This window comes from Misgurnus anguillicaudatus, chromosome 8 (assembly GCF_027580225.2).
Source record: "Misgurnus anguillicaudatus chromosome 8, ASM2758022v2, whole genome shotgun sequence".
Classification (NCBI taxonomy): Eukaryota; Metazoa; Chordata; class Actinopteri; order Cypriniformes; family Cobitidae; genus Misgurnus; species Misgurnus anguillicaudatus.
This window is the reverse complement of record NC_073344.2, coordinates 1400431-1426645: the sequence shown is the minus strand read 5'-3', so window position 1 is coordinate 1426645 and position 26215 is coordinate 1400431. Positions and strand designations below refer to the sequence as shown.

The 26215-nt window shown below is 36.8% G+C and overlaps 1 protein-coding gene across 1 annotated transcript in view; it reads left to right on the top strand.

The window, feature by feature from the left end:
• Positions 1 to 13739: 13739 nt before the first annotated feature.
• The window catches only part of LOC129450835 (transcription factor Sox-14), a 30976-nt gene continuing 18500 nt past the window's right edge, over positions 13740 to 26215 (top strand). The window contains exons 1-3 of the transcript XR_008646459.2: positions 13740 to 13953; positions 14028 to 14169; positions 19592 to 19697. The gene's annotated coding sequence lies outside the window, so the exon portion shown is untranslated. The remainder of the gene's footprint in view (positions 13954 to 14027; positions 14170 to 19591; positions 19698 to 26215) is intronic.

The window sequence follows — 26215 nt, the reverse complement described above, 5'->3', positions numbered from 1 at the left end:
ATTGGACAAACTTTGACGGGTCATAGCTGCAAGCGAGAAATTTGTAGAAACTTTTGTGTTACCACATTTGAAGAGGCTAGCAGGCTGTGTAAGAACATACATCACATTGGGGTATAAGTTTCACCCCTGGGGTGTAAGAGGCACCCAAATTTCCCCATTGACTTATAATGGGGCAGGGAACATGCCCATATAAGGGAATAAAAGCGTCCCAGACGGAATATCTTTGCTTTACAGTGTCGTAGAGACATGGGGGTGGGCTCATTTTACTCAGGCATCCAATCAGTCTCTCAGGGTCGTCCCATATCTATTAAGCCACGCCCCTAGCAACCATTTTTGGGCACCCTAGCAACATATCCCATAGACTGCCATTATAAAATGCCCAGATGGATATCTTTGCAGCACAGTGTCACAGAGATATGGGGGTGGGCTCAATTTACTCAGGCATCCAATCAGTCTCTGAGGATTCTTATTGAGGTATTAAGCCACGCCCCTAGCAACCAAATATGAGCACCCTAGCAACATAATAAACAAAGCCTTATATCTCTGGATCCGAACATCATAGAGACATGGGGGTTGGGTCTTTTGGTCATGTTAGCCTTATGCTAGCCTCATGCTAAGTCATAGTAGCTTCATGCTAGTTTCATGCTAGCTTTATGCTAATTTCATAATAAATCTTGCTAACTTCATGCTAAATCATGTTAGCATCATGTTAGCTTCATGCTAATTCATGTTAGCATCGTCCTAGCTTCATGCTAATTCATGTTAGCATCGTGCTAGCTTCATGCTAATTCATGTTAGCATCGTGCTAGCTTCATGCTAATTCGTGTTAGCATCATGCTAGCTTCATGCTAATTCATGTTAGCATTGTGCTAGCTTCATGCTAATTCATGTTAGCATCGTGTTAGCTTCATGCTAATTCATGTTAGCTTCGTGCTAGCTTCATGCTAATTCATCTTAGCTTCGTGCTAGCTTCATGCTAATTCATGTTAGCATCGTGCTAGCTTCATGCTAATTCATGTTAGCATCATGCTAGCTTCATGCTAATTCATGTTAGCATCGTGCTAGCTTCATGCTAATTCATATTAGCTTCGTGCTAGCTTCATGCTAATTCATGTAAGCATCGTACTAGCTTCATGCTAATTCATGTTAGCATCATGCTACCTACATGCTAATTCATGTTAGCATCATGTTAGCTACATGCTAATTCATGTTAGCATCATGTTAGCTACATGCTAATTCATGTTAGCATCATGTTAGCTACATGCTAATTCATGTTAGCATCATGCTAACTTCATGCTAATTCATGTAAGATTAATGCTAGCTTCATGTTAATTCATGTTACCATCATGCTAGCTTCATGCTAAGTCATTTTAGCTTCATGCTAGCTTCATGCTAATTCATGTTAGCTTAATGCTAGCTTCATGATAATTCATGTTAAATTCGTGCTAGCTTCATGCTAATTCATGTTAGCTTCGTGCTAGCTTCATGCTAATTCATGTTAGCTTCGTGCTAGCTTTATGGTAATTCATGTTAGCATCATGCTAACTTCATGCTAATTTATTTGACATCATGCTAGCTTCATGCTAATTCATGTTAGCATCATGCTAGCTTCATGCTAATTCATGTTAGCATCGTGCTAACTTCATGCTAATTCATGTTAGCATCGTGCTAGCTTCATGCTAATTCATGTTAGCATCTTGCTAGCTTCATGCTAATTCATGTTAGCTTCATGCTAATTCATTTTAGCATCATGCTAGCTTCATGCTAATTCATGTTAACATCATGTTAGCTTCATGCTAATTCTTGTCAGCATCATGCTAGCTTCATGCTAATTTATGTTAGCTTCATGCTAATTCATTTTAGCATCATGCTAGCTTCATGCTAATTCATGTTAGCATCATGCTAGCTTCATGCTAATTTATGTTAGCTTCATGCTAATTCATTTTAGCATCATGCTAGCTTCATGCTAATTCATGTTAGCATCGTGCTAGCTTCATGCTAATTCGTGTTAGCATCATGCTAGCTTCATGCTAATTCATGTTAGCATTGTGCTAGCTTCATGCTAATTCATGTTAGCTTCGTGCTAGCTTCATGCTAATTCATGTTAGCATCGTGCTAGCTTCATGCTAATTCATGTTAGGATCGTGCTAGCTTTATGCTAATTCGTGTTAGCATCGTGCTAGCTTCATGCTAATTCATGTTAGCATCGTGCTAGCTTCATGCTAATTCATATTAGCTTCGTGCTAGCTTCATGCTAATTCATGTAAGCATCGTACTAGCTTCATGCTAATTCATGTTAGCATCATGCTAGCTACATGCTAATTCATGTTAGCATCATGTTAGCTACATGCTAATTCATGTTAGCATCATGTTAGCTACATGCTAATTCATGTTAGCATCATGTTAGCTACATGCTAATTCATGTTAGCATCATGCTAACTTCATGCTAATTCATGTAAGATTAATGCTAGCTTCATGTTAATTCATGTTACCATCATGCTAGCTTCATGCTAAGTCATTTTAGCTTCATGCTAGCTTCATGCTAATTCATGTTAGCTTAATGCTAGCTTCATGATAATTCATGTTAAATTCGTGCTAGCTTCATGCTAATTCATGTTAGCTTCGTGCTAGCTTCATGCTAATTCATGTTAGCTTCTTGCTAGCTTTATGGTAATTCATGTTAGCATCATGCTAACTTCATGCTAATTTATTTGACATCATGCTAGCTTCATGCTAATTCATGTTAGCATCATGCTAGCTTCATGCTAATTCATGTTAGCATCGTGCTAACTTCATGCTAATTCATGTTAGCATCGTGCTAGCTTCATGCTAATTCATGTTAGCATCTTGCTAGCTTCATGCTAATTCATGTTAGCTTCATGCTAATTCATTTTAGCATCATGCTAGCTTCATGCTAATTCATGTTAACATCATGTTAGCTTCATGCTAATTCTTGTCAGCATCATGCTAGCTTCATGCTAATTTATGTTAGCTTCATGCTAATTCATTTTAGCATCATGCTAGCTTCATGCTAATTCATGTTAGCATCATGCTAGCTTCATGCTAATTTATGTTGGCTTCATGCTAATTTATGTTAGCTTCATGCTAATTCATTTTAGCATCATGCTAGCTTCATGCTAATTCATGTTAACATCATGTTAGCTTCATGCTAATTCTTGTCAGCATCATGTTAGCTTCATGTTAATTCATGTTAACATCATGCTAACTCATGTTAATTCATGTTAACTTCATGTTAACTTAGTGCTAAATCATGTTAACATGCTAACTTTTTGTTAAATCATGTTTTCGGAAAGTTAGACTACTAAACTAAACTTGTTTTAAGTTTCTCTCAACCTGTTTTAAACGTTCAGGCCAGGCTTTGTCAAGCCAACATAAAGTTTGTCTTCAAACTTTTCTATCTAGTTATTATTATTCTTCCAACCAAATTTCCGCAATTAATACGGCTCGAACCGTTTAACTTAGAAACTTCATTCAAACTCTCAAACGTGCGGACTATTCGGGAATACTGTGCTATGACTTTTATAAGCGATCGGAGGTACGGTCTTCGCCCCAGGGGCGAAAAAGCAGCCGAAAAATCCTATTGACTTAACATGGAGACAAACTTTGACGATTCGTAGCTCAGACCTAGAATTTCACAGAAACTTGTGACTTGCCACATTTGAAGAGGCTGGCAGGCTCTGTAAGAACATACCTCACAATGGGGTGTAAGTTGTACCCCTGGGGTGTAAGAGGCCCCCAAATTTCCCCATAGACTTATAATGGGGCAGGAATCATGCCCATATAAGGAAATAAAAACGTCCCAGATGGGATATCTTTGCAACGCAGTGTCATAGAGACATGGGGGTGGGCTCATTTTACTCAGGCATCCAATCAGTCCCTTAGGATCCTTATTGAGCTATTAAGCCACGCCCCTAGCAACCATTTTGGGCACCCTAGCAACATTTCCCATAGACTGCCATTATAAAATGCCCAAATGGATATCTTTGCAGCACAGTGTCACAGAGACATGGGGGTGGGCTCATTTTACTCAGACATCCAATCAGTCTCTCACCATCCTTATTGAGGTATTAAGCCACGCCCCTAGCAACCACATATGAGCAGCCTAGCAACATAATAGGTACTTAACTGCTTAGAAACTGACCTCTTAAAAATAGTAAATACCTCTCTGATCACAGGCACCTTTCCAGAGTCATTAAAAACAGCAGTTGTTAAGCCTCTCCTAAAAAAGAGTAACCTAGACAAAACCATACTTAGCAACTACAGACCAATCTCAAATCTTCCGTTTATAGGCAAGATCATTGAAAAGGTGGTTTTTAATCAGCTGAACAAATTCTTAAACTCAAATGGCTATCTGGACAATTTTCAATCTGGTTTCCGTCAGCATCACAGCACAGAGACAGTGCTCATAAAGATAATAAATGATATTCGCTTAAACTCTGATTCAGGTAAAATATCAGTGCTGGTGCTACTAGATCTTAGTGCTGCCTTTGACACAGTAGATCACACCATACTCTTACATAGACTGGAAAACTGGGTAGGGCTCTCTGGGATGGTCCTCAAATGGTTTAAATCATACCTACAAGGAAGAGGTTACTATGTGAACATAGGTAACCATAAATCTGAGTGGACATCCATGACATGTGGAGTCCCACAGGGTTCAATTCTTGCACCGCTTCTGTTTAATTTGTATATGCTCCCACTTGGTCAAATAATGAAAAAGAACCAAATTGCTTACCACAGCTATGCAGATGACACCCAGATATACTTAGCCCTGTCACCCAATGACTACAGCCCCATTGACTCTCTATGTAAATGCATTGATGAAATTAACTGTTGGATGCGTCAAAACTTCCTCCAGTTAAACAAAGACAAAACTGAAGTCATTGTATTTGGAAAAAAAGATGAAACTCTCAAAGTTAACACATACCTTGACTCTAGGGGTCTAAAGACACAAAATAAAGTCAGAAATCTTGGTGTAATTTTAGAGTCTGACCTTAATTTCAGTAGTCATGTGAAAGCAATAAGCAAATCAGCTTACTACCATCTCAGAAATATTGCCAGAATTAGCTGTTTTGTCTCAAGACAGGATTTAGATAAACTTGTTCACGCTTTCATCACCAGCAGGGTGGATTATTGCAATGGACTCCTTACTCGGATCCCCAAAAAGACCAACAGCTGCTGCCAGAATTCTGACCAGAACCAAAAAATCTGAGCACATTACTTCAGTCCTCAGGTCCTTACACTGGCTTCCTGTTACATTTAGAATAGATTTTAAAGTATTGTTACTCGTTTATAAATCACTTCATGGCTTAGGACCCAAATACATGACAGATATGCTAACTGTATATAAACCTAAAAGATTACTCAGATCATTAGGATCAGGTCAGTTAGAAATCCCAAGGGTTCACTCAAAACAAGGTGCGTCAGCATTTAGTTATTATGCCACCTCTAGCTGGAATCAGCTTCCAGAAGAGATCAGATGTGCTTCAACAGTAAACACTTTTAAATCTAGATTAAAAACACATCTGTTTAACTTTGCATTTACTGAATGAGCACTGTGCTGCTTCACACTGACTGCACTTTTAAATCAAGTCACTTTTACTTCTGTTTTATTCTTTTTAACATTTTAAAGTGTTTTTATTAAAATCACATTTATTTTCTTTAATTGTTATTCTAAATTCTCATGTATCTTTGTTTTTATTGTGATTTTATTGTGTATCTATTATTTTTACATTTTCTTTTTTCTCTTTTATATATTGTTTTCTCATTTCTATGTAAAGCACTTTGAATGACCTCTGTGTATGAAATGTGCTATACAAATAAACTTGCCTTGCCTTGCCTTGCCATAATAAACAAAGCCTTATATCTCTGGATCCGAACATCATAGAGACATGGGGGTTGGGTCTTTGGGTCATATTAGCTTCATGCTAGCTTCATGCTAAGTCATACTAGCTTCATGCTAGTTTCATGCTAGCTTTATGCTAATTTCATAATAAATCTTGCTAATTTAATGCTAAATCATGTTAGCTTAATGTTAAATCTTGTTAGCTTCATGCTAAATCTTGTTAGCTTCATGCTAATCATATTAGCATAATGTTAGCTTCATGCTAATCATGCTAGCATCATGCTAGCTTCGTGCTAATCATGTTAGCATCATGCTAGCTTTGTGCTAACATCATGTTAGCTTCATGCTAATCATGCTAGCATCATGCTAGCTTCATGCTAATCATGCTAGCATCATGCTAGCTTCATGCTAATCATGCTAGCATCATGCTAGCTTCATGTTAATCATGCTAGCATCATGTTAACTTCATGCTAATCATGCTAGCATCATGCTAGCTTCATGCTTATCATGCTAGCATCATGCTACCATCATGCTAATCATGTTAACATCATGCTAGCTTCATGCTAATCATGCTAGCATCATGCTAGCTTCATGCTACTCATGTTAGCATCATGCTAATCATGCTAACATCATGCTAGCTTCATGCTAATCATGTTAGCATCATGCTAGCATCATGCTAATCATGCTAACATCATGCTAGCTTCATGCTAATCATGCTAGCATCCTGCTAGCTTCATGGTTATCATGCTAGCATCATGCTAACATCATGTTAATCATGTTAACATCATGCTAGCTTCATGCTAATCATGCTAGCATCATGCTAGCTTCATGTTAATCATGTTAACATCATGCTAGCTTCATGCTAATCATGCTAGCTTCATGCTAATCATGCTAGCATCATGCTAATCATGCTAACATCATGTTAGCTTCATGCTAATCATGCTAGCATCATGGTAGCTTCATGCTAATCATGTTAGCATCATGCTGGCGTCATGCTAATCATGCTACCATCATGCTAGCTTCAATGCTAGTCATGCTAATCATGTTAACATCATGTTAGCTTCATGCTAAATCATGTTAGCTTCATGCTTAATCATGCTAGCTTCATGATTATTCATGCTAGCTTCATGGTAAATTATGCTAACGTCATGTTTAATCATGCTAGCTTCATGATAAATCATGTTAACTTCATGGTAAATCATACTAATGTCATGCTAAATCATGCTAGCTTCATGCTAAATCCTGCTAGCTTCATGCTAAATCATGTTAACACATGCTATCTTCATATTTCATCATGGTAACTTTTTTAAATCATGCTAGCTTCACACTAAAACATGTCAACAGCCAGGTAAACTGCTAGACTAAATTTCTTTAACATTTCTGTCAATCAACTTTTTTTTGCATTTTCATGCACTGGTAATTCCTTGGGAATTGCATATCTAGTTATTATTATTCTTCCAACCACATTTCCGCAATTAATACGGCTCGAACCGTTTAACTTAGAAACTTCATTCAAACTCTCAAACGTGCGGACTATTTGGGAATAGTGTGCTATGACTTTTATAAGCGAACGGGGGTACGGTCTTCGCCCCAGGGGCGAAAAAGCAGCCGAAAAATCCCATAGACTTAACATTGCGACAAACTTTGACGAGTCGTAGCTCAGACCTAGGATCTCACAGAAACTTGTGACTTGCCACATTTGAAGAGGCTGGCAGGCTCTGTAAGAACATTCCTCACAATGGGGTGTAAGTTGTACCCCTGGGGTGTAAGAGGCCCCCAAATTTCCCCATAGACTTATAATGGGGCAGGAATCATGCCCATATAAGGAAATAAAAACGTCCCAGATGGGATATCTTTGCAGCACAGTGTCGCAGAGACATGGGGGTGGGCTCATTTTACTCAGGCAACCAATCAGTCTCTCACCATCCTTATTGAGGTATTAAGCCACGCTCCTAGCAACCAAATATGAGCAGCCTAGCAACATAATAAACAAAGCCTTATATCTCTGGATCCGAACATCATAGAGACATGGGGGTTGGGTCTTTGGGTCATATTAGCTTCATGCTAAGTCATACTAGCTTTGTGCTAGTTTAATGCTAGCTTTATGCTAATTTCATAATAAATCTTGCTAACTTAATGCTAAATCATGTTAGCTTCATGTTAAATCTTGTTAGCTTCATGCTTAATCATGCTAGCTTCATGCTAATCATGCTAGCATCATCTTAATCATGCTAACATCATACTAATAATGTTAGGATCATGTTAATTTCATGCTAAATTCATGTTAACTTCATGTTAATCATGCTAGCATCGTGCTAGCTTCATGCAAATTATGCTAGCTTCATGCTAATCATACTAACATCATGCTAGCTTCATGCTAATCATGATAACATCATGTTAATCATACTGGCATCATGTTAGCTTCATGCTAATCATGTTAACATCATGCTAGCTTCATGTTAATCATGCTAGCATCATGTTAGCTTATGCTAATCATGCTAGCTTCATGCTAATCATGCTAGCATCATGCTAGCTTCATGCTAATCATGCTAGCATCATGCTAGCTTCATGCTAATCATGCTAGTAGCATGTTAATCATGCTAGCATCATGCTAGCTTCATGCTAGTCATGCTAGCATCATGCTAGCTTCGTGCTAATCATGCTAACATCATGCTAGCTTTGTGCTAGCATCATGCTAGCTTCATGCTAATCATGCTAGCTTCATGCTAATCATGTTAGCATCATGCTAGCTTCATGCTAATCATGCTAGCATCATGCTAATCATGCTAGCATCATGCTAACTTAATGCTAATCATGCTAGCATCATGGTAACTTAATGCTAATCATGCTAACATCATTTTAATCATGCTAGCATCATGCTAACTTAATGCTAATCATGCTAGCATCATGCTAACTTAATGCTAATCATGCTAACATCATGTTAATCATGCTAGCATCATGCTAACTTCATGCTAATCATGCTAGCATCATGTTCGCTTCATGCTAATCATGCTAGCATCATGCTAGCTTCAATGCTAATCATGTTAGCATCATGCTAGCTTCATGCTAATCATGTTAAATCATGATAATGTCATGATAAATCATGTTAGCTTCATGATAAATCATGTTATCTTCATGCTAAATCATGCTAGCTTCATGCGAAATCATGTTAGCGTCATGCTAAATCATGTTTGCTTCATGTTAAATCATGCTAGCTTCATGCTAAATTATGCTAGCTTCATGCTAAATCAAGCTAGCTTCATGATAAATCATGTTAGCTTCATGGTAAATCATGCTAACGTCATGTTAGTTTCATGCTAAATCATGCTAGCTTCATGTTAAATCATGTTTGCTTCATGTTAAATCATGCTAGCTTCATGGTAAATCATGTTAGCTTCATGCTAAATCATGCTAGCTTCATACTTAATCATGCTAGCTTCATGCTAAATCATGTTAAATCATGCTAGCTTCACACTAAAACATGTCAACAGCCAGGTAAACTACTAGACTACATTTCTTTTCCATTTCTGTCAATCAACTTTTTTGCATTTTCATGCACTGGTAATTCCTTGGGAATTGCATTTCTAGTTGCTTTTTAATGTGCTGTTATTCACAAGATGTTTATTGTTGCATTTCTTATCTTAGTTAGCTAACTGGTGCATTAATGCAGTATGGCAGCATCATGCTAACAATAGTTGTGGATAGTTAAGGCTGGTTTAAGCACTGCAATTTGATCCCTGTGCTTCCCTCTTCTTGGCCAATATCTTAGACCCTGTGCATTTATCAGTTTGTGTAAATGAGAAAGCAGTTAGTGTTGGCCTGGCCATACTATGGTATTAGAACAAGTAGCTTAAGATGATATGACAGTACACACTGACTGCAGATTACTGTCAGGAACAGGGACAGATGAAACCAAATGCAGATGATGTTGAGGGGTGAACAGAAAACACTTTAATAATAAACAAAACAAAACAAAAGCCCTCGAGGGGGCAAACAACAGTTAACAGTATATAATTACAAAACACAACACTAAACACACAACTCGACTAAAGACTGAGCAGAACACTAGACTACAACAGTAATAACAAAACAAACGAGCATAGGACAAGAAACACAAGGGCTTTGAATAAGGGAGTAAATCAAGAGGGGAACAGGTGCAAGGGATCAAACTAATGAGAATGACAAGGGAGCGGGGTAAAAGAGACAGGACAAGGAAAACACGTGGCCAGCTATCAACAAACCATGGCCACGTGTTCCCACACAGAACATGATACTGTCAGAACCCTGTCAATTTAAACTAAACACTAAAACAAGAGACCAATCTGACAGGGTCCTGACAATTACTAGGTCGGAAAAATAAAAGCAGACTGATTTCACTGAAAGTCATGTTAATCAAAAATTTGCTTAACTTATACGTGTCCATGGCACAAATGTCTTTTTTCGTGTTACTAGCACAGATTTGTATAAATAGTTTTTCGTGTCCGTTGCAGAACTTTTTCGTTTCATTTTATGTATTGTTTTCTCATAGTGTTTTCATATTTTCTTACCATTGTTGATTGTGGTTGGGGTTAGAATCACTTTCTGTTATATTTTTAGACATCCTAACCCAAAACCCAATTCTAACCCCAACTCCAAGAGAGAATAGTTTTAATAGCGGAAGAAAAACATGTAGAAACCAATACATAAAAGTACACACTAATCCAGGGGTGTCAAACTCAATTTCATCCCGGGCCACATCAGCATTACTGTTACTCTCAAAGGGCCGGTTGTATTTGAACTACTGTATGAATGTATCAACTCTTTTATTACTGTACATTGCATAATTCTCTCTGCATTTGATTACTATTGGTTTTGTTAATAACTAAATTAATACCTAGCTTTGAAAGAAAAAGCCCAGGCAAATAATTACAAAGTGTATAGAGTACAACTTTTCTACAGATTATTTTAAAAATAATTGTGGAGACAAAAACACATTTTGTATACAGTATGTTAGTACACTCAAAATGTTCTGTTATCCTTCATTGTGCAGGTAAGAAAATGAGAGGCATTTTTAGATAAAGAGTTTTACAATCTCCACCACAATATGCTGTGATTTTTTACCTGGCTTTAAGTGTCTGATTGACTGACGTCTTATGAGTTCAGTGTTGTAGGAGATCGTTTCAATCGTTTATTAAAAGTAATCGGTTCATATGAGTCATAGTTCGCGTATTTAGCGGAATACGCGTTGTAAACTAATCCCAGCTGGACATCGCGAAACATTTCTGTAAACGAGACGGAAAACATTCTCTCGCTGGATGCGCATGAGCGTGCGCGAGAGAGGGAGAGAAAGAACGAGCAGATACTGTCCGTTTCTAAATTCAAAGGCTGCAGCCTGCGGAGGTCGCATATGCAGCATCATCAAGCCTGGTTTATTTAAGTTAACTGACCATTACATTCGCAAGTCATGCACATATTACAACTATTTACTATAAACGAAGAATAATATTTAATTTTATAATTGTTAATATTCTGAAACAAAACAGTCTTGATGACGTATGCAGCCTGGAAATGCGACCTCCGGACGCTGCAGCCTTTGCATTAAGACACGGCCACTCTAGCAGTGCGCGCGTGCGGACCACTGCTCGTTCTCTCTCATGCAATCATCAACATTATCACTATAATTACATTACAAAAAGACTTTGGCTGGACAAAAAATTGTTTTGGTGGCTGCTAAAAAAATCAATGTAGGAAATAACCTGCAAAAAATAAAACAAAAAAAAAACAATAAAATGTTCTGTAAGCTCTCGCTGGCCACATAATTAACATAATTTGTAAACTCTCGCGGGCCAGATGAAATGAGGGGGCAGGCCGGATTAGCCCGCGAGTCTTGAATTTGACACCCCTGCCCTAATCCAACCCCCAAATCTAACCCCAACCCCAAGCGACAATGATTTAAAAATAGGGGGGAAAAATTACAAACAAACATAAAATGACACGAAAAAGAAAGTCGTGCCACAGACACAAAAAACTACTTATAGAAGTTTGTGCATGTGACACAAAAAAGACATTCGACAATTATCATTATGAGACAGAGGGAAGAGTTCAACTGAAATCCTCTGTAAACCACACAGAGTTTATTTCTTCTTACTCTACCATTCTTGCCCTATCCTGTTGCAAGACACCTTGCTCTGAATAGAAACCTGGCATATCTTTTGCCACTGTTTTGTGATGGTTGGGGTTAGGAACTGGGCTAGGTTAGGAGAATAGAATATACAGGTTGTACAGTATAAAATTGTGTGTGTGTGTGTGTGTGTGTGTGTGTGTTTGTGTGTGTGTGTGTGTGTGTGTGTGTACCTGGTAATTATCACGTGGTGGGGACCAAATGTAAATTTATAAATCAAACAAAATGATGTTTCTTGAAAATCTAAGGATCTAGCAGAAAGTTTTCTATGATGGTTGTAGTTCCAGATTTCACTGAAAAGCTCTGTGTCTCTGGTTGGCCAGCTAATCTGCATGTTGTGATTGGTCTGAATACTTCTGACATCAGCAGGAAATGTGACATTCCTTACCATATTTGAAAGATTTGGTTGCTAATAGGAGTTAACTTACAGGGTGTGAGTCCTAAGGAATTAGGAAGTAAAATGTTGCCTACAATCCGTGTGTTTGTTGTAGTCCAAGAAAAGAGATTTACGTTGGAGACAATAACTCGCGTCATCGTTTACTTTGGGGTATGTTCCTTTTGCATATCGCTATCGTACTAATACACACTTTCACACCAAAGGAAATTTAAAAACATTAATTGGACAATAGGTGCTCTTTAATTTCCCTGTACGTTCACAGTTTTTCAGCATGTATTAATTCTTGTTAATGTTAGTTAATGTGCATATACTGTAGTAACTTATGTTAGTTCATGTTGCATTTATGTTAACAGTTACAACGCTTGATTTTATGAATGTATTAGTAAATGGCGAAACTAACATGAACTAAGATTAATAAATGCTGTAGAGGAATTGTTTATTGTAAGTTCATGTTAGCTAAAGCATTAACAATTTTTTTAACAAATACAACCTTATTGTGCAGGGGTCTTCAACCCTGTTTTTTGTGAGCTAACATCCTGCAGATTTTAGCTCCCACCCCAATCAAACACAGGTGAACCAGCTAATCAAGGTGTTCAGGGTTGCTTGATAATTACAGACCACTGTGTTGGAGCTGGGTTGGAACTGAAGTCACAGCAGGACAGTAGCTCACCTGAAGCAGGGTTGGAGACACTTGTTGTAAATTGTTACCAATACTTCTTTTTGCAACATTGTAAGCCATGCAGCTTTATATTCCTGCAAGTTTATTTTCTTTTGTATTCAGCTGAAAGGTCAGTAGCCGAGGCCCAATGAGTATGCTGTAGAGGGAGGGCTTTAATTTGCCCATCTCAAGCATGGTCCTGAACAATGCTTAAACACACGCACGCACGCACACACACACACACACACACACACACACACACACACACACACACACACACACACACACACACACACACACACACACACACACACACAAATCTACATTTACAAAATTATAATGCTGACCAGGCTGTCATGCAAGTCACATTCTTCTTATATGTGTAATTTTCCAATAGTCCTAAAGACTTTTGTAAACTAATGAGTTAGGGGTGTAGCTGAACTAAACAATACAGAGTCAGAGTATGTATGTGTTCTTGAACAGAACTTCTCTGAAGAGGTCAGATCTTGTAAAGATAAGGGTCATTAACTGTAGTTTACACACTCAATGGGAATTCAACATATATAATAAAGGCCTTTCTGAGGCATTTAATATACTTTTGTAAGGTTGCATTCACACTGAATGTCCTTACAATGCTGTTATCAAACTTCAGGGTTGCACCCTGTATGTATTCTCTAAGAAAACAGCTTGGTATGATCTGATGGCAGAGGTTAATCTTTTGTTATTTCTTCCCAAGGATTTCTGTCAGTGTTTGGACTGAGCTCTGTGGAAAGACGCAGGAGAAGGAAGGATGCAGATGACGACAATTAAGAAAGGAGGCTATGCCATTTGTGTAAAAGATAAACAAAGACTAAAACTAATTACTGCTGGAGGTCAGCACTCTTAATGCATATTCAAAAGAGCAAGGTTTTTCAGCAAACTTACAGCAGTCACACTTATTTTGCAGTGAATCCAGAGAGAAAAGGGGACATGAAAAGTTGTGAAGAATTGATGACAGACTCCTTGAGAGTGAGCAAAATAAAATTGACCATGAAATCTGGAACTTGGAATTAAATTGGCTGGAAGAAGAGACAACAAATGGAGAAAAGGTACAGGGTGTGACTTATAAAAAGTGGTTTTGTGTGAATGCCAAGGTTAATTTGCACATCGGTTAAATGGATTATTAAATTTTAGAGGATAAGTTTAAAGTTAGGAAACCATAATGGCCTGATAGATATCATTCAGAGTTGGATTAATGAAATCTGTGCAGCTTGTGAAGAGCAGCTTTCCTTTAGCACTAAAGGTCAAAGGCAAATTATTCACATAGACAACATTTAAAATAATATGAAAAATATGCAGTTAACAATGATTTGTATGGGAGTCAACTCAACAGATTTCAAGTTATTTGATGGTTTCTTAGGGACGCAAGAAAATGCATTTCAAGAAGACCTCCAAAAAAACAAATCACAGCTGCATTAAATTTTTACTAGTTTTCAGATCTCGTTTGATTTCATTTCTCATATTAACTTTTACCCCGCAAGTGTTTTTTAAAAAAAGTTGCCAGCCAGCACCAGCATTATGCCTTTCATAAAATGCTCTTCTTTAAATATATATAAACATGCAATATATCAAATGAAAGAACAGACCCTCTGATTTAAAAAAAAACTGTTTCATCCTACCTTCATTTGTTCTCTTTTTATCACCTCTTAAATGTGTAGGTTTCTTCAAAAAAAAAATTTAGTGATCCATAAAACATACACAGAGTTTTAACTGTTTGCCCTAAGGGAACACTTCCAGGTTTTATAAGTTGGGCAAGAGTGCCATCCTGTGGATAATAGCGGAAATACCGATTGCTGAAAAAACTCGTCATTGGCAGGGAAGCGTTTTCTCTTAATTGACGAGTTAATTCAGCAATGGCAGGGAATGAGACCAATTAATATACCTGTATTAAGTGATAAAAACATAACCCTTGATACCTTCCATACAGTGCATCCAACAGCATCCATCACAGCCCAGATTGCCAGTCTGTTGTCACTTTAAAACAATCTACAGTCTTTGAGGCAGATTCAAAACCAATTGTAAAACATTAGCTGTAAAGTGACGATGAGGAACTGACAAGGCTTTTGGGGTTTCTCCAAAGCATGAAATTTGGATACTTGGCAACTACTAAACAATTCTTGCTGGTACATTGAGCAGCTACCCAATTTGACTTGAGTTGAAAAGAGTAATTGAGGAACAGAGAGAAAATGGAAAGAGAGAGCGAGAGAGGGGGGGACAATGCCTTTTTAGTTGCCTTTGGTCACCCACACTGGCAAAATGTGCCACACATCTTAGAATTGCAGACGAGGCAAGAAGTACAAAGGGCTGATGGATAATTTATCACTCAGTTAACAGTTAATTCATTTCTATTCCAGGAAATATCTGTCACTAGAAAAAAATAATGAGTGAGGCAAATTAAAGAGAAATACTGTAGAGAGCGAGCACTGAAGAAAAGATCTGGAATGGGTGACACAGTTTTAGAATGCCCTGTCTTTTTTGCCATACCCTCTTTTGAAAGGAATAAAGAGACCTCTTCTCATCCTTTTCTTCCTTCACTTCTTTCTCTTATTTTTCTCTCTTAACCATTCCCATATCTCTCACTTTCCTTTGTCAGTATTTTTTTTTTGTTTGAATGATGTATGTGTGTCTTGTTATCAACACGGATTCTATAGACCTTAATGCATTCACCAAGACATTCATGGCATAATTGTTAATTTTAATGCAATAATGGCTTCAGATGGGAGGCCTGATTAGACATTTATTGCACAATTAAATGCAACATATTTAAAAACCACAAAAGGCTTCCATAATTATTTCAGGCCATTAATAAAATGGGCATTAAATTATATTGGACAAAGAGAAGTGAAATAAATTTCCATTAGAGGAATGGAGGCAGAGAGGGGGTAATAGATGAATTCTATTCTGAAATTAATTGTTGGCCAGCCTATTTCCACATACAGTGGATAAATAAATGAGAAAGGAAAGGAAGGAGTTGGTGGCCATGAAAGAGGGTTGGGGGTGTGGCGGGAGTGACATTAGGAGTCTAAATATAAAGCCCTTTTGTTTAAGACCCTACTATAGCCATTATATTCAATAGGGAAGCGAGAAAAGGAAAGAAAAAGAGAGAAAGAGAGAGAACAAGAGGCGTTTGGTGATTTAAAATGTATTTGAATGTTCGACGGATAGAGAATCCCCAAGTGCCAATCGCACCAATAATACATTGCTTCATTCAAAACTTTAATTTGTCATGGAATAAAGTCTACAAAGCTGAGTGTAAAACAATATTTAAGTTCATTTTCACAAAATATACCAAAATATTCACAGCTTTTAAAATAGGTCTTGTTTAAATCGTTTAACTATATTATTACCTTGTCAGCAAGTTCAGAAGTTCCTGTAGACTACACATACTGTTAAGAAATCACAATATTTTCATTAGGTTTATATTAATGCTGTGATGAAAGTTATTAACAGGGTTTTAGAAAATAACAGCAGTTTTCATCTCCAACAAACACACTGGAGGACTTTAAACCAATTTAAAGGCACATGATATGAAAAGCACTTTAGAGAGCAGTTCTAATGGGAAGCCAAATAGAATTGTCTTTTGAACTGCTGCTCTATTGAGATTTATGAAGTGTAAATGAAAAGGGGAAAGGATATAACAGATCCCCCTGGTGCATAAATTAGTAACCAATAAAAAGAATCAATCAACACTTGATACTAATGTAAATCAGTTTATCTAAATCAATTTATCTGCATTCAGAATTTTTTTATTGACTCTCTTTTATCAGCCCTTTTGGTTTCCTTTCTTATTTTGCTTACTCGCCCACTGTGTACATGGGTTCCAAGCCTGGCAGAGCGACACAAGCAGATTGCTTGTATTTTTTTAATTTATTGTGTGTGTCACTACTAGCTACAAAGAAAGGTAGAACCATTAGCATTTGTATGAAGTTTTTTGTATGTATTGGACTTTTAGAAATAATACTGGTATTCCGAGTTTCTTAGCATAAGATTATAGTAAAGGGATATTTTACGTAAAGCATATAGTTCACCCAAAAATGAAAATTATGTCATTAATGACTCCCCCTCATGTCGTTCCAAACCTGTAAGACCTCTGTTCATCTTCGGAGCACAGTTTAAGATGTTTTAAATTTAGTCAGAGAGCTTTCTGACCCTCCATTGGAAATTGTATGTAGGGTATACTGTCCATGTCCAGAAAGGTAAAAATACATTTTGGTCCAAAAATAACAAAAAATACGACTTTATTTTGCATTGTCTTCTCTTACGGGTATATTGCTATCTGTGTCCATGACACTGCAGTGACACTGCTGACGTACGATGCTGTATACCAAAATACAAACAATCTATTTGTTTTGGGGGTGTGGCGGGAGTGACATTAGGAGTCTAAATATAAAGCCCTTTTGTTTAAGACCCTACTATAGCCATTATATTCAATAGGGAAGCGAGAAAAGGAAAGAAAAAGAGAGAAAGAGAGAGAACAAGAGGCGTTTGGTGATTTAAAATGTATTTGAATGTTCGACGGATAGAGAATCCCCAAGTGCCAATCGCACCAATAATACATTGCTTCATTCAAAACTTTAATTTGTCATGGAATAAAGTCTACAAAGCTGAGTGTAAAACAATATTTAAGTTCATTTTCACAAAATATACCAAAATATTCACAGCTTTTAAAATAGGTCTTGTTTAAATCGTTTAACTATATTATTACCTTGTCAGCAAGTTCAGAAGTTCCTGTAGACTACACATACTGTTAAGAAATCACAATATTTTCATTAGGTTTATATTAATGCTGTGATGAAAGTTATTAACAGGGTTTTAGAAAATAACAGCAGTTTTCATCTCCAACAAACACACTGGAGGACTTTAAACCAATTTAAAGGCACATGATATGAAAAGCACTTTAGAGAGCAGTTCTAATGGGAAGCCAAATAGAATTGTCTTTTGAACTGCTGCTCTATTGAGATTTATGAAGTGTAAATGAAAAGGGGAAAGGATATAACAGATCCCCCTGGTGCATAAATTAGTAACCAATAAAAAGAATCAATCAACACTTGATACTAATGTAAATCAGTTTATCTAAATCAATTTATCTGCATTCAGAATTTTTTTATTGACTCTCTTTTATCAGCCCTTTTGGTTTCCTTTCTTATTTTGCTTACTCGCCCACTGTGTACATGGGTTCCAAGCCTGGCAGAGCGACACAAGCAGATTGCTTGTATTTTTTTAATTTATTGTGTGTGTCACTACTAGCTACAAAGAAAGGTAGAACCATTAGCATTTGTATGAAGTTTTTTGTATGTATTGGACTTTTAGAAATAATACTGGTATTCCGAGTTTCTTAGCATAAGATTATAGTAAAGGGATATTTTACGTAAAGCATATAGTTCACCCAAAAATGAAAATTATGTCATTAATGACTCCCCCTCATGTCGTTCCAAACCTGTAAGACCTCTGTTCATCTTCGGAGCACAGTTTAAGATGTTTTAAATTTAGTCAGAGAGCTTTCTGACCCTCCATTGGAAATTGTATGTAGGGTATACTGTCCATGTCCAGAAAGGTAAAAATACATTTTGGTCCAAAAATAACAAAAAATACGACTTTATTTTGCATTGTCTTCTCTTACGGGTATATTGCTATCTGTGTCCATGACACTGCAGTGACACTGCTGACGTACGATGCTGTATACCAAAATACAAACAATCTAGAATAGCTTGAATATAGCGTTCGTCTCCCTCAGACTGTAAACGAAGCACGAGCGCACCAGATAACACATCAGCAGCGTTGTACGTCAGCAGCGTTACTGCAGTGTCATGCACACAACCTTTAATTATAAATATTTCCTCACCGTCATGTCAATTAAATCCAAAAATGTCTTTGTTTGTAGAACCAACAAGTGTTGCCTCTCTTTCAGTGTACATTCACTGTGTCTGAACTGTTGTTTAGGCAGTTGTAGGATGTTTACTTTAAAATAATGTGTGACAACTGGAACAACAGCAATAACCACAAGAAAAAAGTATGGGAGTAAATGTCTTTAGGACACTGAAAATATGTGACACATGTCAAGTGGAGATATTTATTTAACACTGTTGGATTATTTTGAAGTTGAAGGTCGTCAGAATCAATGCCCATAGTAACCAGAAAACCCCAAACAATACTTTTTCGTTTGGGTTATAAAAAACAAGAATGACATTGGGGCTTCAAACAACATGAGGGTGAGTAAATAATAAGTTGCGGATAAACTATCCCCTTTAGGTATTCAGTAAAGTGCAAAGAGCTAACAGTGCAATAAAACTGGCATTCCCATTGCCGATACGGATTTTGCTTCTTTTAGGGACTAATCTAATTCTTAGCTCTCAAAGCAAGTACATGTGCACCTCAAAGAAGACTAATGAGGATTTTGAATAGGTTGAGAGATTTTGCTTTTATGTCTTTTATGTTATTAAAAACCTTTCTATTTTTCATCTGTTGTCTTAGGAGGCAAATCTAGCAAAGACTCTTGGAAACACAATTACCGATCAGGAAACTGAAGTATGCCGCAATCATCACAGCTCTAAGCAAGGCTGTCTTCTTCTTAATGAAGGTCAGAGAAGAGGCCCCATTTCTCTTTTTGGGTGATAATTCATCTCTATCTCCTGTTATCTCTGTCTGGCCTCTTTAATCCTAATTGTATTGTATGATTGTGCAATGCTTGCTTCTGTGTCTCTGTAGCATTACCATTATCCTTTTATTATCAACCATTGCCTTGAACCTCTTTTACAGTCTTTTTTCTCTGTTTTATTTCATTCAATCACTGGCTATTTATTTTATTTGTTATTAACTTCGCCCTTTGCACAGGGCAAGTGATTCTCTGAGGGGCACTTATTGGGTTCTATCATGAAAAATATTTGACCATGAAAATTGACAATTTTATATGTCTCCCGTTGGTCATATATTTCTGCCTAATGCTCATTTCAGTTTTGATTAGAACTTGGTCCCAGCTATTGATAACAATAGATTGATATATGGAGAGAATGAGAAAGAGGAAACAGATACATAAAGAGCTGAAGATGGCCTAGATGTGACTGGACAGTTTCCGACATGTGGCCCAATCTTGAAGCATTGACTGCTTGTCTTTCACCATTTTCCCAAAATGGTATTATGCTAATCACTCTTACGGCCACCCAAAAAGAGCCTGTGATGCTGCATGGGCTAATAAAATGTCTCCAAACCAAACAGCATTTTTTGTAAATATATATTTTGCAGAGGTTCCAGAAAAATGCTGGCTGTGACAGCTGACTAAAATCAATTTCCACACTGGAGAGAAATTGGAGCCAAGAGCCCCGCCAGAACAAACAGTACCAATTTGAATATGCGAAATAATGTCAGTCTGTAAGGAGAAAGCAGGCTGGGGAAGGAGATGGGAGGGGAGGTTGAGGCAAGACTCCACTTTTCAACCCACTGTCTCATAATGGATAGAATATTTTGAATTTCATCTTTAAGACTAGCTGTCAAAGTGAAAAGTTGCTGGAGGTCATAGTTGGGTGGTTGCTTAGTGTTTGCTCAAAACATGCCAAAACAACTTCTAACTTCCATTACAATTAAATAATTGGCTGACACACCAACCTTTAGGGGTGAAACACTTTTGTTCAGTTATTTTTTTGTAAATACCAGTGGTCATTAAGTACATAATTTAACATCATATATGAAGATGCAAAACCGTAAGTGCTACTAATTTATAACATTTTTATTATAAATTAACATTTTATCAGGCTCTTACACTGTGAAAAATTATATTTTAAAAGTTGTGAAAACTGAAAGTTAAGTATTGACTCAACATATTGCTTTCAAATAATTCTCCCCAAACAAAAAAATATGCATTGTGGTATTGGGGTATAACAAATATATATATATATATATATATATATATATATATATATATATATATATATATATATATATATATATATATATATATATATATATAATTCACATAACATATTAAACTCTTCTCAGCCAATTTATCTTGTCAAATAAAAAATCTGAGTTGACTGAACATAGTTTGTAGCCAGAAAAGCGTATGGGCATGCACCTGAAATGAATTGGCTTTAGTGGTGGGTCCGCGGGAATTGATGATCGACATTTTCTACAATAAAGTTATGGTAAGTACTTAAAAATGACTATAAATATAAATATTTAAGTATTTTTTTAAGGGGCAGTGAATCAAAAAATCAATTTTACTTGATATGCTGTTATATAATACACATATGTTTGACTTTTTTAATTTACTAAAAACATTAAATGATTAATAAAGGTGCAACACTTAACAATACAACTGTAATATAATGATAGAAATATACAAAGCTAGTGATAAGGAAGGACTTACCAGCCGCGATTTAGATTCTGATGCCCGCTTACTGTGTTGTATACAGTAATTTAGGCAAGTTGCATTTGATGGGTCCAACACTCAACAAAACTTTTTTTATCATTTAACTGTGGTATGTAAGATTACGTGTATGTAAGAGCAACCTTTCAAGCACAATAGAAATATATAAAGTTATGATAAGGACTTACCAGCCGCGGTTTAGATTATGATGCATGCTTACTGTGTTGTTTACGGTAATTTAGTCACGTCGAGTTTAAAGTTTTGTTTCTTCTTTACTGTACACATTGTCATTTATGTGTAGCACCTTTAGCACCCAGAAACTTTTGTGGCTCAAACATATGTGTTCGGATGCTATTTTTACACATTAATGTTTTTAAAAATTTCCCCACATGTAAACATCCATTAGTAGACAGTATAAAACAATAAAATGGACAGCTTCGTTGCCCCTTTAACTTGTTTTTGAGTTAAACTGAGTGAAAATCTGAATAATTACAGCATACAAACAAAAATCATATTGCCGAGCCAGAGGAACTATAAGCAAGACCAACTGTTTGATTGTTTTAAGAAAGCTAGATGATGGAAGACAGAAGCAGTCATGGCGCAGTACAAAGTGAAGTTGATGCAAAGTGAACTTGTACAGACCGCTTTCTCCATGACTTCATCCAAACCCTCTTTTTCATTGAATTTTCTGTGAAAATCATTCCAAACACTATAATTGAAATCTCTTCATGCATTTCATCCGGCATGCTTATTCTGAAGTCTCGCAAGATTTTGCAAGATTTCCTGTGTTCACAGCCAAGACTCTGGTTGAAAATTTGTTTGTGTGTGGTATGCTGTATTTGACACATCATGGCACACCACACACTATAGGTGCAAAACGGTTAAATCTAGGATGTTTTATCCTCATGTTTGTGGTCTATAACATTTTATAAATGTTATAAGATGTAAAAAGTCTTTCGGTGTGTATCCAGCATTAGTCAGGAAATTGCAAGGCCACTACAACTTTCACATTGAGTATATTATATTTCCTATATAAAATATTTCTGTGAAAACTGTTAGCTTTTTCAAGATTTATGTGCGGTTGTTTGACTGAGAGCCACGTGCTTGGCTTGCGAACCTGCACCTTTCTAGAAAGAAAGTACCGTGTTTTTTAAATAAATGAATATATTACGAGTGTAGGGGCATCTGTATTTGTCTTGGACATCACGAAACGGGTGCATTTTTTACATGTATTTGACTGCATGCACCACTGCGCAGACAAATCAACATATGAAATCAAAATTCCGCAAGAGCCATTCAAAAGCTTATCACTCTCGCGTTACTAATCTCATGTGCCAACCGATCTGTCGCGCATGCTGCCGTCATATTGCAGCAGGAAATTCATAAGGGGGAGATATGAAAAGGACACTCTCTCTCCGCTAGTGTTTATACTCCTTGACTCAATGGCACAAGTCTCAAATAAGTGCACGGACACCACCCAAAACGGACTAGATGTATTAATAATCAGCACGTTGACTGTACGGTAAGTAATCGAGTATAAAACCAACACTAAGTAGCACTTAGTAGGTTTGCTTGAACCATCCCTTAGAAAATTAACCATAGTTTTACTATTGTTTTTGTTGTAAAACCATATAACCTCACATTTACCATAGTATTGCTACAGGAAATATAGTTTAACCAATATATTTTCAGTGAAACTATAAACTAATGACAATACCAACAATGTTGAACAGCAATATAGCTAAGAGCAGCCATTTTTCTATATTCAGAAGTGTAAACTTTAAGATATTCTGTATTGATCTGGTTTTATTTATTACATTGGCTTTATTTGGTAAATGTACACTCAGTAGTGATACTTTTTCACTTCTTACAGAGTACACAGGCTTTGGAGATTCACACACGTGACATGAAAATGGGAATTTGTGAATCTGTGAGCAGTAGCTGTATCATGTCAAGATCCCTTTCCAGTGAACAAGTTGGTCTGGAAAATTTGTGAGACTTTATAAAAGCCTTCAATTTGTAGAATGTTTCAGGTGTTTAATGTTTAAATGGTTATGAGGCATTTTCGTGAGCTTTACTACATGTAAAAATGCTAAAATTCAAGTGACATTTTGCTGAACACTGAGTGAGGAACCCTTTCCTAAGTTACTTACATTTTATAGTGTTTTTACAATTTTGAAAATATTTGTTAAGATGTATTTAGTTTCATAAGCTCTTACTTAGTGTGAAAATGTTAAATTGTGATTAATATTGGATGAGGCTAACCGGGCCATAGCAAAACCCTAAGTGCAGCATGCATTAGCGACTTGCTAACGTGACTCCCTGACAGTATATTAAAAGTTTAAACACTGACATCAATACACATCATTCATCATTAATCCAAGCAATAAAAACGATGACAGACACTAACATTTTACACTATTTTAAGCAAGTATGTAAGCTAACCGGACCATAGCAAAAATGTAAACACTAAGTTAGTGCACATGCATTAGCCACTTGCTAACATGACTCTCTGACAGTATATTAAGAGTTTAAACACTGACATCAATACACATCATTCACCTTCAGTCCAAGTTATAAAAAACGATGATATTGATAATTTGATACATTGATATTTTCACACTCATTTAAGCAAGTATGTAGCTAACCAGGCCAAAGCCAAACGGTAAACGCAAGTGCACATGCGTTAGCCGCTTGCTAACGTGACTCTCTGACAGTATATTAAGAGTTTAAACACCAACATCAATACACATCATTCATCATTAGTCCAAGTTATAAAATCGACGACAGATATTAAAATTTTTACACTCATTTAAGCAAATGTAACTTAAGCTAACCAGACAACAGTTTAACTGCAACATGCATTGCTAGCGCAGCTTACTTAGAACATTCGGGGGAAAATAAACACAATATAATAATCATACTTACAGGTTCTGGTTAGGAGACGCATGTTGTTCCAAATAAAGTTGGTACTAAACCATCTTTCATTGCCAAATGTTTAGTAAATCCCTCCGTGAAAAAGTAATTTTAACCACTGATTCTTCACAGTCAAACGTTTAGTAAATCCCTCCTTGAAAAAGTAATTTTAACCACTGATTCTTCATATCTTCATCCTTTGGTTGTCATGGGCTTGCCAGATCTTTTGTACTAGACTCAGGTCTGAGTGTATCTGGCAAGACCATGACAGTACTATGTTCTGTGTGGGAGCATGTGGAGGCATATAGTTGTGTGGCTTCCACATGTTCCCAGTGTTTTGTGGCTGTCATGGTCTTGCCTGACCTTGGTTATTATCCAGGTTGGATGTTAGAGGGCAAGGCCATGGCAGCATTGTGTTTACGTGGGAACACGTGTGTTTTCACATCATGTATGTGTGACACGTGTTCCCAGTGTCTCGTCACTTTTACCCTACTCCCTTATGTACTCGTGTCTTACGTGATTAATTATGTTCACCTGTTCCCCATTGATGTGCTGTCTATTTAATGCCCTCGTGTTCTCTGTGTGGTGTGCGTGCGTTGTTGAATTTCAGTGTTCATGTTCTCCGTGTGCCTGAGTTCTGTTCTAGTGTTTTGTGTTCCATCACAATATTATTTCATCCTCTGTTTTACCCCCACGTGGGTTTGTTTTGTTCTGTTTTATTAAAATACATAGTTATATTTTCTTACATCTCTTGCGTTTGGGTTCATCCTTTGTTTTCCACTTTCCGGTATTATACCGATCGTGACATTGGTAGTGAAAACAACACTAACTGAAAACACAGTGTGATATGATGTTTACACACTAACTAGCTGAAGTGTCTGTGAGCAGGTCAGAGTTTTCGTTTCTCCCGGTCAAGGCTGTAGGTGGAGATTATTATGCAAAGTGTTCGTATTACGTAGATAAAGAGAGGCAGGAGATTCAATCCATATAAAGACTCGTTTCAGCGATTCAAAGTCGACTCCCTAATTTAGAAGCCAATAACTTTATTAATTGTGCACTATTTGGTTTAACTAATTTGCACATTGTTTACATTGATGGACAGCTACATGACACACTCCAATTCAGGTAATTTTCAATTTTGGATCTGTGTGGCTCTTTAAAGCTCGTAGGATTGCACACATGCACAGTTTTCAAATGCAGTGCTTTTATTCTGTTTACAAATTTAAAGGCATATTTTTTTATATATTTAGAATGATGGATATAGAAAGTACTACATGTTTTTTGCTTACTTTGTTCAAAAGCATGATCAACGTAAATCTACATATTATAATAACAAGGAACTATGGTTCTAACAACAGGTGAAGACCTGTTGTTCAAACCACACAAGTTTGCTATGCAGCTTGCGAATGTTCGTTTGAACTATGGTTTTGGGAACACCAAATCGTTGAACTCAATCAGTAACGACGAAACTTACGACAGTAGTTGGCTAACGATGCTTTTGGGAAACGCACCCCAGACCATTTTCAATTCCAAACATGCTTTGCATGGGACTGCATTTTTAAAATAAAGTTAAATTTTATGTATTTTTCAGTAAAGAAAAAGTGTTAAAGGATAGTGTTTAATGTTCATCTATTTTCAGATTCAGAGACGTTTACAATATTTTTGAGTTTTGTGGTTAAGAAGAGTGTTGCTTATGGTTAGATTTTGGAAAGTGTATTGCAGGGTTCCCCAAATCTTACCCTGGAGGGCCGTTGCACTACAGAGTTTAGCTCCAAGCCTAATCAAACTTACCCACCTGTGATTGTCTAGTGATCATGAAG